This window comes from Eretmochelys imbricata, chromosome 2 (assembly GCF_965152235.1).
Source record: "Eretmochelys imbricata isolate rEreImb1 chromosome 2, rEreImb1.hap1, whole genome shotgun sequence".
Classification (NCBI taxonomy): domain Eukaryota; kingdom Metazoa; phylum Chordata; order Testudines; family Cheloniidae; genus Eretmochelys; species Eretmochelys imbricata.
Window position 1 is genome coordinate 42,006,715 of NC_135573.1, and position 16,950 is coordinate 42,023,664.

Genomic DNA, 16,950 nt, shown 5'->3' on the forward strand with positions numbered 1-16,950 from the left:
TATTATCAGCCTACCATCATCATCTTTAATTTGTAGAACTATTTAATCCTAATATTAAACATGAACATCCAAAAAAACAAAACAAAAACCCAACTATACAAATGTGCTGTTATGCCTAACATTGCTGCGTCCTGTTATATACCAGTTCTTCACCCTGACACTAGATGGGTCTATACCATAACCTTACAAGGCACTGCTAGAAATATCCTGGCTTTGTCTTTTTTTTTTTTGTTATTATTATTTATTTCATTTTTCAGATGACAACACCTGAGAGGTTTATGACCATCAGGAGAATTTACTACTAAGTCATATACTGATGTAATGAAATCTAATATATGCTGTGTAATGAATTATGAGATGTTACTTAGTTTCAGGATTTTATTACTTCAATCAGTTATGACCATATTTCCTTTTATATGGTTGCTCACTCTTTAAACATACCAGATGACTGTATAGAGAACACCTAATAAAATCTGGAGATGTTAGAATGTAAATGTTTTAATTTTTTTGCCGTAAATTTGTTTTCATTCTAGCAATGAGAGCTGTCATACTGAAAACAGTACATACCTTGTTGGTATTTTCTCAGATCTTTGATAGAAAATAATTGGATAGCACTACTTAATTATGTCTACTGAGAAACATTATTAATTGGTAGTGATGGTGCTTGGGGAAAGAAGGAAGAAGAGGAAAATAGTATTCATTTTTAATAGAAAATTGGAAAGACTATAAACATGCCATTCATGATAGAAACTATTGTCCTGATTCTCATCTCATTTATACCCAGGCACCTCCAGTGACTCACTGAACTCACTCCAGATTTATACCACTGTTAATTAAAGGAGAATCAGGCTTTGTGTTCTATAAGCTACAGCAAAATCAGAGGTATGAAAACTGTCACCATAGCCTCCTGGAATTTCCTCCTAAGTTTTGCCCCAAACCAGTTCTTGCATTACATTTACAAGGCTATCATCATTTGACATGCAGGGCTGATGTGGTCTCACATAATTGCACTCCTTTGAAGTAAGTGGAGTTACATAGCTATAAAACAGACATAAGATCAGAACCAGTGTCTGCATAACTCAATTATAAAACTGTCATTAACTGTCTTAAACTATATTATAATAAATAGTAGCTGAAATTTCCCTATTGACATTGTTAGGATGTTTATAACAGTGTTGAATTCTCATGGAAAATATTTTAAAATTGGTTTAATGAGGGTTAGTATAATATACTCCATGGAATAAGAATATCAAAGGGTGAGACCTTTGTGCACTTTAATGTAGGTACTGCCCTGATATTTGAGCATAGATATCTTGTATTTTATAAGGACTGCAGCTAATGATATGGCTATACATGGCTACCGCTGTACAAAAATAGGCCCCCATTGAAATAAAAGGGGAGTTCTAGTTGTATACCAATGGAACAACAGGACGCAAAGAAGCTCTCATTAAAAGATTCTAATAATATCTACAGTACTGCCCTACATCTAAGGGTACATCGACCCAGCTGCTGGGATGGGAGATGTGATTCTCAGCTCAGGCAGAGATATGTCTGCTAACTCTGCCCAGGCTGGCACACTAAAAATAGTAGTGTGACCATAGCACAGATGGCAGCTTGGGCTAGTCACTCGAGTACATAGGTAGGGGGTGGGCGTCCTGCTGGAGAGCACATCAGTCAGGGCTGCCCTATGAGATCATCCCTGCAGCGCCATTGTTTGACTTAGAAAAATGTCAATAGACTAATATGACAAAAAACCCTCTCCCTTTGGCCCTCCAAAGACTTTGAGCTTTGCCCAGTTTCCATTATCCCATGACCTGATGACCCCATTTTTCATTTTATATTTGCTTGTTATTGTTGCTGTTGATAAACAAGACCAGCTTTCCGTGTGTGGAGATTGGATTGTCTGCCTTAAAATAGTTCCAATACAAAATTATTTAATCATCTAAACAGTATTATTAAGGGGAAGTTCTACGGCTTATGGTATACAAAAGGTCATGCTAGATGATCACAGTGGTTCCCTTCTGGCTTTGGAATCTAGGAATAAAAAAATTCTCTCAATAAGAGTGTATGCTAAGATGTTTCTCAAAAGGCCCATCTTGTTTCTCGCTCCCATTAACGTCTCTATCGGTAATTTTATAAAATGTTAAAGAACTTCAAAGTGGTATGGAATAAAGAGCTTTATATTACCTTTGAAGAAAGCCCAGAGTTGGTCCCAGGATCTAATTCAGCTAGAGGGAGATGGCACTTGAAATGACTGGCCAGCATACTTGAAATATGTCTTTTGTACAGTTACAAGGCACAGTTTAACTCCATTAAAAGCGTTTTGGCAGTTTATCAATATTTGGGAACAAGCCATTGGACTGGCCTGCCATAACCCTGTATGTAGGAAAAGTTGACAAAGCAGTGTAACTGAAATTGACATCTCTTTACCCTTTAGGTCCTTAATAAATTACTAATACACTTAGTATTACATAGCTCTTAAAACTGTTTTCAGCTGTGTATTGTTAACAGATGCCATCCAAAAACATGTTTTGGCAAATATGTTGTATATTTATTTTGTGTATTTCTTTTACATCCCCCATAACATTGTAGACTTTGAGACATCTCATAGAATAAGTCCAAGCATTACTTGTAACTTGCAAATAGCAGGAGGAAACAAACTGTGCTTTCCATAAGTTCCATAGAGGATGTAAGAATTCATATTTGCTGGGTTTTTTTTTTAACTTTGTAGTCAATGAAAGATCCTCTCTCTCCCAGGCTTTATTCTCCTCCTCAAATTACATCTGATATAAGTTTGCTTTTGTTTCTCACCTAACCTTCTCAGTAGAAGCCCAGAATAGCTTTTCCCAGGAGGGTCACTTAATAAGATATCCTAGTATGTGCTGTTGTTGTAGCTGTGTCAATTCCAGGATATTAGAGAGACAAGGTGGGTGAGGTAATATCTTTTCTGGACCAACGTCTGTTGGTGAGAGAGAGAAGCTTTCAAGCTACACAGAGCTCCGAGCTGAAGAAGAGATCTCTGTTAGCTTGAAAGCTTGCCTCTCTCACCAACAGAAGCTGGTCCAAAAAAGATATTACCTCACTCAGCTTGTCTCGCTAAGATATCCTGCTGGCACTCAGTTGCTGAAAAATTTGATTTCTCTTGCTCCATTTGCTGACTCAGAAGAAACTAGTATATACCGTAGAAACTAAATAATGTGACTGGCTGCCTGTGTCATGGCCAGCCAATAAATCAGCTGTGATCCTGGTAACAATACTGTGTGGCATGTTTAACGTGTTAATTTTCCAAGTGAAGTAATGATTGCTTGGATATATAATTTAAGAAAATGTTTGTTGGCCCATCACATTATCGTAGATTGACTGGGAGTTGTACCCATTCTTATGTAAATGACGACTGCAATTTAAGCAGTTGCTTAAACAATTTTGGTCCTGATTCTCATCTCACATATGACAGCTTCATTACTGCAGACTTCTGTGAAGCTGCTTCTGATTTACCCCAGAATATGCCCTTTCATTCCTTTGATTGGCAAGGTTAACAGTCAAAGGTGACCCCAGAAACTGTAAATGTGCTGCATGGAGGGTGGAGTGGAATTGTCCTGAAAATATTCGATCTTCTGTTCTTGATTTGCTCCAATACCATTAGCAATATTACTTTGTTCTGCTGAGTGAACCCAATTGGAGGAATCCCATGTCTCTTTATGCTGGCTGGACCAACCACTCCTATTCAGCATCACAATGACCATTCCAGTGGAAAGGTACACACATTTAGAAAAGGCTGTTTCTTGACCCCCTTGTGATCGCAAAGTGAGTCTTCTCTGCACTGTTGAAGGTTGGAATATTGGCATAAAAACGGAATATCCCGCAGTGCTGAGATGGGTGAAAATTTGAGTCACTGAGTCAAGGAGTTGGCATAGATATGTTCATTTGGGATGATGAGCCCATGTTCGTTGGCAGTAACTATCAAAATAGTTTACTGCCCTTGTGCCCCACTTCCTGTGGGGTTCTGTCCAGGAGCAGACACTCGAGATGGTTCTGGGAAATATATAGAAAAAATGGCTCCGTAGATAACTAAATGTGTATGTGATTGAAAACCATCCTTCTTATTCTTGACTCTGTCTGGACTTGCTCCTCCATATCACCCAGGCTTTCTCTCTCTCTCTCTCGCCTCTCTTGTAACATCAGTCAGCTCATTGTCCTGTTTCACAACTCTTGGTATGGGAGCCTTCTCTTCTGCAGCTCCTGCCATCTGCAACAGCCTGGCTGTATCCCTCTAGGCAATTTACAGCTCAAATCCCTTTCCTATCGCTCTCATTTATTGATGAATGCTGAGACTTGATTATTTAACTCTGTAAATCATTTGGGAATATGGTTTGTAGATGAGATACTATACAAAACAAAGACCTTCCATTCTCATTGAAATCAAAAGGGAGGGATGGGTTGCCACTGACTTTAATGGGAGTGGAAGCAGGGCCTAAAGTTGTACTGTACAACTGTATGGTGAACACACATTAAACAGTCTGAAATCAGAACCCATGTTCTAATAGTGATCTACAAAACAGTCAGTGTAGACAACCTTGCTCTGATGTTATGGGAGCAGCATGTTGACAGCAGAAGCAATATGATAAAATCACACACCACTTGCATAGGCAAGAGGGAGTAAAATGAATGTGCAAGTATATAAAACTTGTTCGAGTCAATTACATACGTTAGTAACCCCTGCAGTATTTGAAGTTTAAATTGCTTGGAAATTATTCCAATTCTTATATCAGGGGAGAGCTCCTTCCTGGAAATAGGCTGAGCAGGCAAAGACAAATCTCCCATATGCCGTACAAGTGACTCAAGGGAGCTGAAGAGAGAATACTGTGTTACTGCCTTGTGTTACGAAAAAATATTTAGTCCTAGATGGTGATAACAAGTGGGCTTAATAAGGAGCAATTATTTCTCACTGGGTAAACAATTTTTACAGTTTCCTTCTCTGTCTATATAATGCAATCCTATCTGCTTAAATAACCTAGGATTGTTCATAATAAATTGCCATAGAAAACTCACAGCTCAGTCCAGACTGTGTAATACTAAAGAAATGGTACTATTTGGGTATCCACATTTTTTAACCCGTTTTTTAACCCAAAATATATCCTATAGAAAAAAGGAGGAATGAGAAAGACATTGCTTGCTAGTGTGCAACTGTTTTAAATTATTATGTGGTTGGTTAGCTTTAAATTTGCTTTTTTGGTGGTTTATTTTTTAATGCTTTAATTTGGCGCTGTTCCGTGGGGATTGACTGAATTTATAACCTCAATCCCATGGTTAAATTGTTCCTATGAGAAAAGGCTCCATGGATTGAATTTGCTTAAACTTCAGTATAGAAGGGGGGGGGTGGGGGCGGACCTCATGTCAGTGTTTAAATATCCTAGGGGATCACTCAAGGATTAATGCCGAGGTCTCCTCAGGTTTCAGAGTAACAGCCGTGTTAGTCTGTATTCGCAAAAAGAAAAGGAGTACTTGTGGCACCTTAGAGACTAACCAATTTATTTGAGCATGAGCTTTAGCTCACGAAAGCTCATGCTCAAATAAATTGGTTAGTCTCTAAGGTGCCACAAGTACTCCTTTTCTTTTTGAGGTCTCCTCAGGCTCCCGGGAGCTGGCTTTACAACTAGGAGGGGACCTGAATGGAAACAGGAGGAAAGATTGGGCTACAAATCAAGACAAGCTTTTTCTTTCAGATGCTCAGTAGAATTTGGGATTAGCTACTAAAAGAAATAGTAGAAATAGGCAGGGGAAATGTGTTTAAAGAGGGGTCTTTACTTAGGAGTGCTGGGTGGCTGAAGTGCAGCATGTGGCTAAATGGTGCTCTGTCTCCACTAGAGAATGGAAGCAGTGGTAACCGAGCTGTGGGATGACACCTGGGTAAGTGCCAACCATGCAGTGTGCCTTCACTAGCCATGCTGTTTTGGTTGCAGTTTTGCCTCGTGAATACATTTGCCCTTTAATGCTCAGAGGCAGGTGCCCTGCCCCCGCAGAACCCACTCCACAGTTCCTGACACAGATCCCCTAAGCAGTGGCTTCTGGGAAATATTAAAAGGCCCTCTGGGAACCTCCAAGAAATGACTTCAGAAAGAGGAAAGAAACTTTTCTGTAGCTCTGTGATGAGCGCACCTTGCCAACGCAGCAGCCGACCGTGAGGATGAGAGCTCTCCTGGCTGTGAAGAGAGCAGTGATCGCGCTGTGAACAATAGCTGCCTAAATAGTTAAAGGGCACAAGTCTGGGGTAGGCAGGCCATTGGTGACTGCTGCTGTGGTGAAGATTTACAGGGCAGTACACAGTGTGTTACAGGGACCTCTGATCAAGGTGACTTGTACCGAGACCACTGAGGAATGTAAACACCTGGGATTCCCTAACTGTGCCGTGAACTTGCTCTCACCCCTGCACCACGCCAGGATCTGGGCTTATCCATAGTACTAGTATAAAGCACAAACCCCAAAGTCATTCATAACCAGAGCACTCGCCCATCCATACGTTGAAATACCAAGAAATGTGAGAAAAGTAACAGTCACAGTTCAGATTCAAGGCAAAAGGCTGCTTCTTGGATCAGCGATGGTACAGACATACTAACATTCACACACAGCACTTATAATATAAGGAGGAAGGTAGGTAGGGATGCTAGATTAATTTGACACTGGAGAGGCATGTCTTTATCACGCTAACTGGACTAACAGAGGTTGTGTAATGCAGGCAAACAGGACCTTCAAAAACATCTCTTGGCGGAAAATCCCAGGCAGAGGAAGAATTCAGAGAGCAGGGGGAAAGCAGATAACAGTACAGCCAAGTTGTTCACATAGCTGATATGAAAGGACCAGTTCTGTGAATGGTGAGGTTGTGCAAGTTTCGGTGGGGAAAGACAGAAACGTGCAGTGACCCAAAAACTGATTGCAAGCCTGGAGCACTTGCTTTAAGAGAACTTTTTTATATGACTCCTGAGCCTGGGGAAAATGAAGGGCTAACTTTAGTGTCTGCTAGATTTCTAGGAATGTGTTTGATGTCCCACAGCAGCTAGCCGACAGTGCAATTCTCCCCCTAAATCTCACAGTGCAGCCCTATTGTTATTGTCCGGGCTTGTTATATAGGACTGCCAGTTTCTCTGCCTTCTTGCAGCACTGAGTGATGTCCATCTCAGCCAGTCGCTCACAGCCATACACCAAAGTATTGCGGTAAAAGTAGTGTGCTATGGGGCACCACCGTGTGTTCAGTGTTACTTGGACAGGGAGGTGACTTTTGGCAAACTTTATCCCTGGACAGTGGTGTGCAGAAAGTAAACCAGACAGGCCACCTAGCTAGTGACTAGTGGTGAATTACAGGACAATAGAAGGAGGGCTTTTCATCATTATTATGCCAGCAGTTTGCATGCATGCTGGCTCTACACCACTGGAAGTTGGCTTGGGGAAGACCACACAGCGGTTAGCCTTGTTCCAAGCAAGTCTAATGCAAATGTTGGTTCGAACACCTATGCACTGTTGGGAACGCTTTTGTGTGTGGATATGAGGGGTGTTACAATGATCCTAGTGAGATCAAATGGTTAAACTCACAGCATACAATGCACCAGCTTAGAGCTGATTAGCTGCTCAGTAGAGATGGAACATTTCATGCTGGTAGTTCTGACCTGTGTATGCTGCACCTTTGTATTAAATTTGATACTGCCCTTGGATTCCTGGCAAATTGCAATGTAGTTGGGGAAAGTTAATCAGCCAGATTATGGCAATTCCTGTGGAAAGCAAGTTTCACCTACTATAGAGATAGGGTGACCATACGTCCCGTTTTGGCTGGGACAGTCCCTTTTTTAAGCCCTGTCCTGACCTTTTTGACTTTTGTGGCAAAACTGGGCATTTGTCCCATTTGCTCTTGCCAACTCGATCAGTTGCAAGAGCAAATGGGACAAATGCCCACTTTTGTCAGACAAATGGAGTGCAGAGGAACGTGCAGTGGGGGGGTGTGTGAGCGGAGATGCCAGCCCCACACGGGAGGGGAGGGCAGAGGTAGGGTTTGGGGGAAGGCAGTGTTCCAGTATGCATGGGGACGGCAACAGCCTCGTGCATGGGGGCCGGCAGGGTTCCAGTTACCGAGCAACAGCCTCGCGGGGGGGCAGCTTGAGCAAGTGGTTGGGGGTGTCCCATTTTCCCTTTGGGAAATATGGTCTTCCCACACAGAGAAGGAGGATACGTGTAATGGATCTATCATTATTTTCATCCTATGGTGCCCATCTCTTTGTTTAAAATGAAAAGTGTGATAGTATTTAAAGTTTAAAAAAATTCATATTTGCAAAATACAGTATATAGAATAACGCTACTGAATATGCTCATCTGGGAAACACCCTCTATTTATATCTGGTGTAACCCTTCTGACAGGTGGAATCGGCAGCAAAAAGGGCCAGGTTCAATATCGAGAGGTTCCTTTTAACAAGACAAAACAGAACCGGCTTGAGCCTGCACCCAGTAATCTGAGAAAACAAAGCCCTACCCCCGAGCACCTACCCCCGAGCACCTCGAAGAGGCAATACTTCCCCATGTGCAAGCACTGAGTCTGCGTGTAACAAAAGACAACTTCTATTAAAATGGGACAGAGAACCTGACACTAATTTGGGAAAACACCACAATCCCCACAGTACTGGCAGGATCCTTTGCCTCAGGTTCCCACCTTGTGGTGTGAAAATACAAAAAAATGTCCCCTTTACATGCCACTCCCCTTTCCCTCTGCCGCACCCCACTCACTGTTGGTTTTCCTTACTCAGCGAAGACGCAGAGTTCAGAGGTGCATTCACCTGGGTCCACTGGCCAGCCCTGGAAGCGGGGAGGGGACACTGGGCAATGCCTGCACTGCTGCCCTCAACTCACAACTGACTCACTGCTGCTGTCGCTGTTATCTCTGCTGCCATTCATCTCTGCCACTGGTTTCACTGCTGCTTGCTGCTCTCTGCCACTTCTGCAATGCTGCGTGTCTTAGCCCAGCTCTTAGTGATTTCACTGGATAGTAAGGAAGCTCTGTATTGCTGCTATTTTTATTCTCTTGCAGTGCAATACTGTTCCCATATCAGGTCTAAAGCTTAGCCCCCAGATCTACTCATCACTGAACAGAAACAAGGACTCTGAGTTACGTCTAATCAGCTCTAGCATTAAACGTGTGGGAGAGGGATAGCTGGTGTTGAGCAGCCAACAAATCATCAAGTAGAAACACCTGCCCCCATCTTCTTTTTATCTGTAGTGGAATTTGGCATCCCTACCCCTGGCTTAGCAGGTGAGGTTCAGTTTAGCCCCTTAATCAGGGCAGGCTAAGTGCAGTTCTGCTGCTCTTTACTCATACAATAAGGATAACAATATTCCATTACCCCTGCATTCAACACTAGAGTGATTTGTAACCCCAAACCAGCCCAAATGGATCATTTTGGCAAAGCAGGTCTGTCTGCTGAACACCTAAGCAGAGTAGGTATGTCTATGCAAACACAGTCTGCTTCTGAAGCCTCCCCTGACCCTCCATGCATCACTGGATGTCAGGGGAGAGCTCAGTCAGACCCTGCTTAGACCAGTATGAAATGGTGTGTTGTAAAACCACATTACAAGGTTTGCAATTGTATAGGAAGGGGGTTGGGTGGAGGAGTAAATCTCTTAACTCTAGAAGTCTCAGTTGCAATCCCATCTAGATTACTAACAACAATCCATCTGATGATTTTAACTGAGTTTCCAGTGGACATTTGCCCACTTCCGAAGAATGCAGCGCAGTCTGGCCTAGCTGACAGTCTGTTCTATGGAGTGAGCCAGGACGGAAGTATCAAGGCTGATGCTGGTCAGAACCGATAGGCACTGACGGAAGGTTGTGAGGCAGTTTGCACAGCATTGCCTGCACTCTGCATGGCGGTAAGCCTGGCTTCCAGATGTGAAATATTAGTACAAAAATCGACTGTGTCACTGACTGCCCAACATTGTTATATTATTGAACAGCAAGAGACTTCAAGCACAGAGGGAAAATGTCTGCTAAGGCATAAACAATTAAAGCAAGAGACACCCTGAACTTTATCTGGTCAATATTGTAAAAGTTAAACGATGTTTTGCATTTCTAAGAACATCCCATTTCAGCATTCTGCAGCAGCAAGGTGGTCACTGGATTTTGGACTGTATCCCATCCAAGCAGAATTGAACTTTCCATCCATTTAAATCCAAGAAGAAGGAAATAATGATCTCAGGATTTTGCATTTATCCTTGGATTTGGCCTATTGGCCTGCCTAAAGAAATGCAATGATCTGAAAAAGTCTTCACAAAGCCAAGACTTACATGGCTAAAGTGAAATTCAATTTTATCTTAATGTGTTCTTCAGAATTGTCTTCCCCCTTATTCCTTTACAGGTCAGATAAAAGCTAAATTCTGCTCTGAGCTCCTCCAATCAGTGCAACCCTAATGAAGTTGCATCTCTTGAATGGAGAGCAGAATGTGACCCAAAGATTTCATTATCCTGAAAATGACTTGTACAGAGAATTGTGGGGGAGGTTGTATGATTCAGCAGCCACAGCAGGACCAGTGAGAGGGTTGATATTTCTGGCCGTCACAGTATTAATTGTTCTCTATATTGGTTTAAAAGAAAAAGAGCCTTTCTGAATATACCAGTTAGCATATGTAGTCACTATGGTATTTCTATAGTTCTTCTTATCTTTATTTTGTCCTGGAAGCAGGTTTTCAAATGTGCTAACCATACGAAAGAGTCCTTACCTGCCCTCTTAGAACCAGAATGTGCCAGCTGCTGAAGTAATACCTTAGGGGAACCTTTCCTAAGGCATAAAGAGGAGTTAGGTGCCCACTGAAAGCCTTTATACCTTACTCCCATTATACTGAACGGAAGTACTGGAGGAATATGGTAATTTTTAACAAGAGTAAGGGTGGCACAGTCTCAGCCATAGCTTTTTAACAATGCAGTAATTCTATTCCCCAAACAGTGCAAGAACTTTCAGGCTGGAAGAAGTCTTTTGCTTAGTGGAAGAGTTGAACTGTGGTGTTCAATCACTTGGTTTGCTGACGCATACAATCTGATTGGCACAGTGGCCAAAATCAAAGCACTTTAATGCTGAGACAGTTAATTACACTATCAGAGAACAAACACAGTCATGATGTATCTAGTCACAGCTCTCCACATTTGGATTTAGATCTGGAACCTTATCTGAGAAGGTTCAGATTTGATGTTCTTATTCTTACCCAGATGGTTCCAACCTGTGAATTTCAGATCCAGGTCCAGATCCAAAATTCCCCAGAGTTCCATGGGGTTTGGATTCAGTTTCCTCATTTTGGCCTGTCTAAATGCAACAACAATAATATACTGCACTGTCTTGTCTTTAGGCTCTTAGTATTAACCAGTAGCCAATATTGATATTTGTCCCCTCTTGTTATATGTTTCTATATTATTGATTAACCAATTGGACTACTGTCAGCCCACAGAGTTTAGAGAGAGATAGGAAAAGAAGCAATGTACTTTTCTGTCTCACGCACCTCCAGTTAAGTACTGACCTCAGAATTTATTGCTGATGATGAATAATGATATGTGAAATGAAAACAATGTGACTTGATTTTCAGATATCGGATTGAACTGACAAGGTTGGGAGGCAGAACAAACTGAGTTTTCTTTTTGAACTGAGTGCATTTGATACAAAAGTAATTGAGAGAATAAATATGGAACCATGATCTGTTATTTGTACAGAAGCCCTCCTTTGATCATAAGCACATTTGACAATGTAGGGATGCCTGTGTGTCTATTAGTACACGTATTATCACACCCACACCCTGCCTTTGGAATCGCAGTGCAGAATGCAGGGGCAGAAATTGCTGTTTAACGCCCCTATTGTGACTGACGAATGTAAGGAGAAGCCACTAGAGAGAGAGAGAGAGAGAGTCAGAAGAGAACCTAGGTGGAACAGGTACAGTAAAGAGGAAATGAACTCACAATGACCATCACACCTTAGAATTCCTTTCACATCTTTAAGAAGCCCCCTCTCCCCACGTTACCACCAAATAGCCTTGGCACTTGTATGCCCTTCCTTTGTTTCAGAATTCTCACCTGGCATGTGAAAATCCTACCCCAAGGTATGAGGCCGTAGATTGTGTGGGCCTTGATGTTACAGGGACTGGAAATGGGCTATAGCGCCTTTAACTTACAGGTTGACCTAGGTCAGCCATGACAAATAGTTTTACCAGCTGATAACTCTTCTGTGGCTTATGTGAAATGAGTTTGGGGTGTGTAATGAGGTTGTGTGGCCTCCCTTTGAGCCAGAGGGGGAGGAACCACCCTCTGTGCCCAAGTGGGCAGAGCCAGGCCTGCCTCACCCCTCCCACTGGAAGCGGGTAACAGGAAGTATAAAGAGCGGGGCCTCCAGCTCAGTTGGAGCTGAGACACCGAGGGAGGTAGACGGATCCTGCTTGCTCCTGGCCGCTGACTCTACTACTGAGCCCAGTGGTGCCCTGCTTGTCGGGGAACTTGTGTCTGCCACGGACCTGCCAGAAGAGACGGAGGATGCCCTGCAGATCCAGGTAAACCCCGAGGGGAGGGGCGGAAGTGTCCAGGGACAATCTGGCTGTAGCTCTGCCTGAGGCACGGTTGGCATGTTGCGGCTGGAATCCCCGCTGACCCAGTGGCGGACCACTTTGCCACTGTTAGGGCCCTGGGTTGGGGTCCGGTGGAGTAGGGTGGGCCTGGGCCCCACCTGCCGCCTCACCCCTGGGGTGGCAGCATCCCCTCGCCAGTTCCAGAGGCCTGTGTTTGTCGATTCCCCTGCCGGAGCTCGGACGCCCGACCCCTGGGGTTTTTGCTCTGTCCCTGCACCAAGGGCCCAGAGCTAATTGACTACTGGGTTTGCTTTTGCCCTGCATCAAGGAACCAGATCTAAGTGACTGCTGGGATTGCTCTGGCTCCTGCAGAAGGGACCTCAGGTCATAGCCTCTACGGTGTTTGCCCAGTCCCTGCTTAAAGAGCCCAGGGGCTATAGTAGCCTGTTGACTGTTCAGCCCCCGCCTAAGAGCCAGGGCATACGGACTCCTGGGAGAACCTGTTTCTGCCTACAGACTGGAAATAATTGCCTATCTGGGGGTTTGGCCCCATTAGGCCAGTCAGGATATTAAACCTAACTTGCAAATTCCCCTAAAACTAAACAGAGATCCCGATGGTGTAGTGAGGTGGTGTGGCCTCTCGCCAATCCAGAGGGGGAGGGATGACCACCACCTGACTACAGGGTTGCAATGCAGTTTCTAGTGGACAAGTATTCATAAATCAAAAAACCCCAACCCCAATTGGCACTGATTAGCACCCATGTTGGTTGTCTCAGCAGAGAGGACAATGACTACCTAAGCACGAAGCCTGCCCCTGCCCTCTAAAGGTGGTCTCTCCAGGTCAGGCCTGAGGCATATTAGTGTGGAAAACTTGCCTCTCCACTGCCAACACTGTACTTGTTTGCCAACCCTGAGCATATCTAGAGCTGAATTCACACCTGCAAAGCTATTGGTCCTGTAAAGGAGATGGGAATTTTGAAGCAAAATTGGATGCCTGCTATGTAATCATTTGCATACCCAGTACATCCTTCCAGCTCACAGCTATTTCATAGAAACAAACCACATATTGTGTGTGTGTGTGCCAACACACGTCCTCTGTGCTTTGAAATGCACAGAATATATTTGATTTCATGTCATGACACATCACTATCTCCAGGAAGTGAATGACCGCTAGCAATTCTCTCTATCCTGTGTGCAGCATTTTTCTGTCTACTTGTACCAATGCTGAGGTAACGGCTGTTTTCACCCATGGAGATCAGTCCACAGAGGCACTTCAGGACATAAAGCCCATCAGTGATAAGACAACTGATAAATCCCTTTGTTATGCATCCTTCCTGTAAAGGAATAGGGAGAAAGACCTGCTTTTGGATGATATATGAACCTTTGGGCACATCTGCCATAGATTAAATGACCATATAGAGGATTTAGATCTCAAATGTATTTCTTTTCAGTTTGGAAGAAGAAGTAAAGCTGTGTATCCCTCAGGTTTCTGGTCCACCTCAATACAGTATATTTTGGGAGTCTGTGAAAATTTTGGATAGTTCTCAATGATATGCTAGTAAGATTTAATGAAGCCGAATCTCTCAGGTGATGATGCTGGAACTATTTGAAAAATGAGCCTTTCTTGTATTCCTTGATTAAGTTTTAATTCGTAATAAATCTGGAACAGTTAAGAGAGTCCCGCTAAAACCATGATGCAACTTCTGGACCTTTTTGCAATTCCTCTGTAAAAAGGTGGTAGAAAGAAATCACACCCAAGTTTTGAAGTCTGAATAATTAGTGTTTGTCAAATATACCTTAATTTTCAAATATCGTGATTATTGCTGCTGCTGTATTATATCACAGTATAATATACATGGCCAAGGGAATTTGAAGAGCAAAGGGCAAAAGCTATCTAAACAAGCAAGAAGTTCTTTAAAACCATCAGAAGTAGGAAGCCTGCAAAAGAATCAGTGTCTGCTGGACTACCAGGAAAATGAAGGGGAAAATGAAGGACACTGCAGGAAAGCGAAACAATTTCTTTGCATCAGTCTCCACCAGAGAGGAAGTTGGAACAATGCCTAGTCCAGGTATTAAAGATGAGGAGTGTCAAAAAGGGAAGTGTCAAAAGAGCAGGTGCTGGAACCGACTGGTGAATGAAAAGTAGCAAGTAACCAGGCCCAGATGCCATATGTAAAAGTGTTCCTCAAGAATTTAATAATAAAGTGACCAAACTGCTGACAAAAACTGGAGGGTAGCAAATGATGGTACCTATCTTTAAAAAAAGGTGTTTGGTGATCCTGGGAATAGCAGGGCAGCGAGCCTTACTTCATCACCAGGCCAGCTGGCTGAAATGATAACTGAAGATAAATTTGTTCACCTAGCTGTGCCCAATATTTAGTTTTCAATTAGTAGAAGTATAACGAGGTGCCCATACCAAGTTCAGGGCTAACATAACATTCAGTTTCATAATAAAATCTCAAATACAATGAGTTGCCCTTCATTGCCCTGCAATGTAAAATAATCCACACAGCAAACACTGAAACCTCTACAACCCTTCTCAAGCATGTGGGAGAAAAGAGGATCTGTAGTCTGCTCTGGATGTTAGCAAATTTGGACTCCAGCAGATTGAGGGGACAGTGAATTTGAAAGCTCACAAAAAATGCCTTGCAGGAAGACCCTATTTATAGCAAGGACATTCCTGCACAAGCACCTTCATAGATCTCTGCTGTAGCAGCATGGCATGTGGATAGAGGTGATCTCTCAGGTTCTCAACCATTTAGCACTCTACAGGTTAAAACCAAAAACTGCAATTCCATCTGCAAACTTATTGGCATCCAGTACAGATCTCAGAGCAGTGTTATAATGTGCTCCTGACATGAGACTCTGCTTAATAAGTAGGCAGCCACAATCTGCGTTAGTTTCAGTTTCGGAGGGGACTCAACATGTAGCCCCATAAAAAAGCAAGCAGGTGACAACAGCTTGGCTAGCTGTGGCGAGGTCTAGCCTCAAAGAGAAAATGTTGCAAGCTTCTCACTAGGCACAGAAGGAAACAAGTGCTCTTGGCCTCTGGTGCTACCCAGGCAATTCAGGAGTCTGAGAGAGATTCTGATCTGGGTTACATCAGTGTAATTTTGGAGTAACTCCACTGAAGTCACTCGACCCAATCCTTGCTCACTGAAGCCAATGGCAGCAGGATTGGGTGCAAATGAGGAAACTCTATAGAAAATCTTACCTCTCCCGCACCAACCAACCAACCAACCAAAGTAACATTTCATATGGAAAGAAGCCTTGTAGCCCATCTAGAAGCTATGGGCCAGATCCTCCACTGGTCTAAATCAGCATAGTCAATGGAGCTATGCTGATCTACACCAGCTGCGGATCTGGTCCTATATTTTCACCTGACGCATGGAGATTTATACATACTACTGGTATGAAAAAAAATTTCTGGGTCCATAAAGTCGTGTTATTGTAAGTTATCACAGTGTTGCTGGGCTACGCTTCAGTTTGAAGACAATACATTCTGTGCCAGTCATGTACATCATTTCCTTTTGAATGCTTAAGCCTAAGCGATTTCAGACCTTGTTTTGGACATCCTGTATGTTTCATGAGCCGAAGTAGTCTTTCGATGAAATTCTTGCTTCGTGGCCCCAAAATGCATCTGAATAAAATTGTCATGTCAGGAGTTCAGATAATTGCTTGGCCTTTCCTGTTAGTCATAAAACAGGGCAATCCAACTTTTTGGACACTTCCCCACACTTTAATGTGCTTTTCAAACACATGCCGAATAGCATAACAGAATATGAACAGGGTTTTATAAATGTGTGGTACTTTATATGCTAAAGAAATCAGAGACTCTCTTTGCTGGTGCCATATGTATTACTGTGTGATAAAAATTTACCAGCATGTAGCTCCGAAATTACTATAGTTACTGCTACATTAGTCTTAAATCTTATTTATTAAGCACGATATTTCTTTCTGCAATGGAAACCCCAGGCATGTGAGTTCATGCTCTCCGTTGTTTGTGTCTTGAGACACATGGACTGGGCCAGGCATGGTTTTCAAGTCTATCCCCTCACTTTAATTTGCAACTCCAGACCCAAGCACTTCCAACAGAGGCATTTTTTCTCTTGCCAAGCAAGTGGATTGAAAAGTCATTCCTTCTAGATCAAGAGCAGCACAGCTCCTTCAGTCTAACAACCAAAGTGACTTGGGGAACGTAGACTGGGGATTCCATCCTCCAGGGAGCAAGCAAACGATTCACATTATATGCTGCCTGATCTGCAGCAGTGCGGAGACTGAGAGTCCTGGATGGATGGTTATAGATTAGAATAGAAAGAAGGCTGAGGCATACTTTGAGAGTGGTGATAGCAAGCTGCTCCAATCCTGTCCTCATTGAAG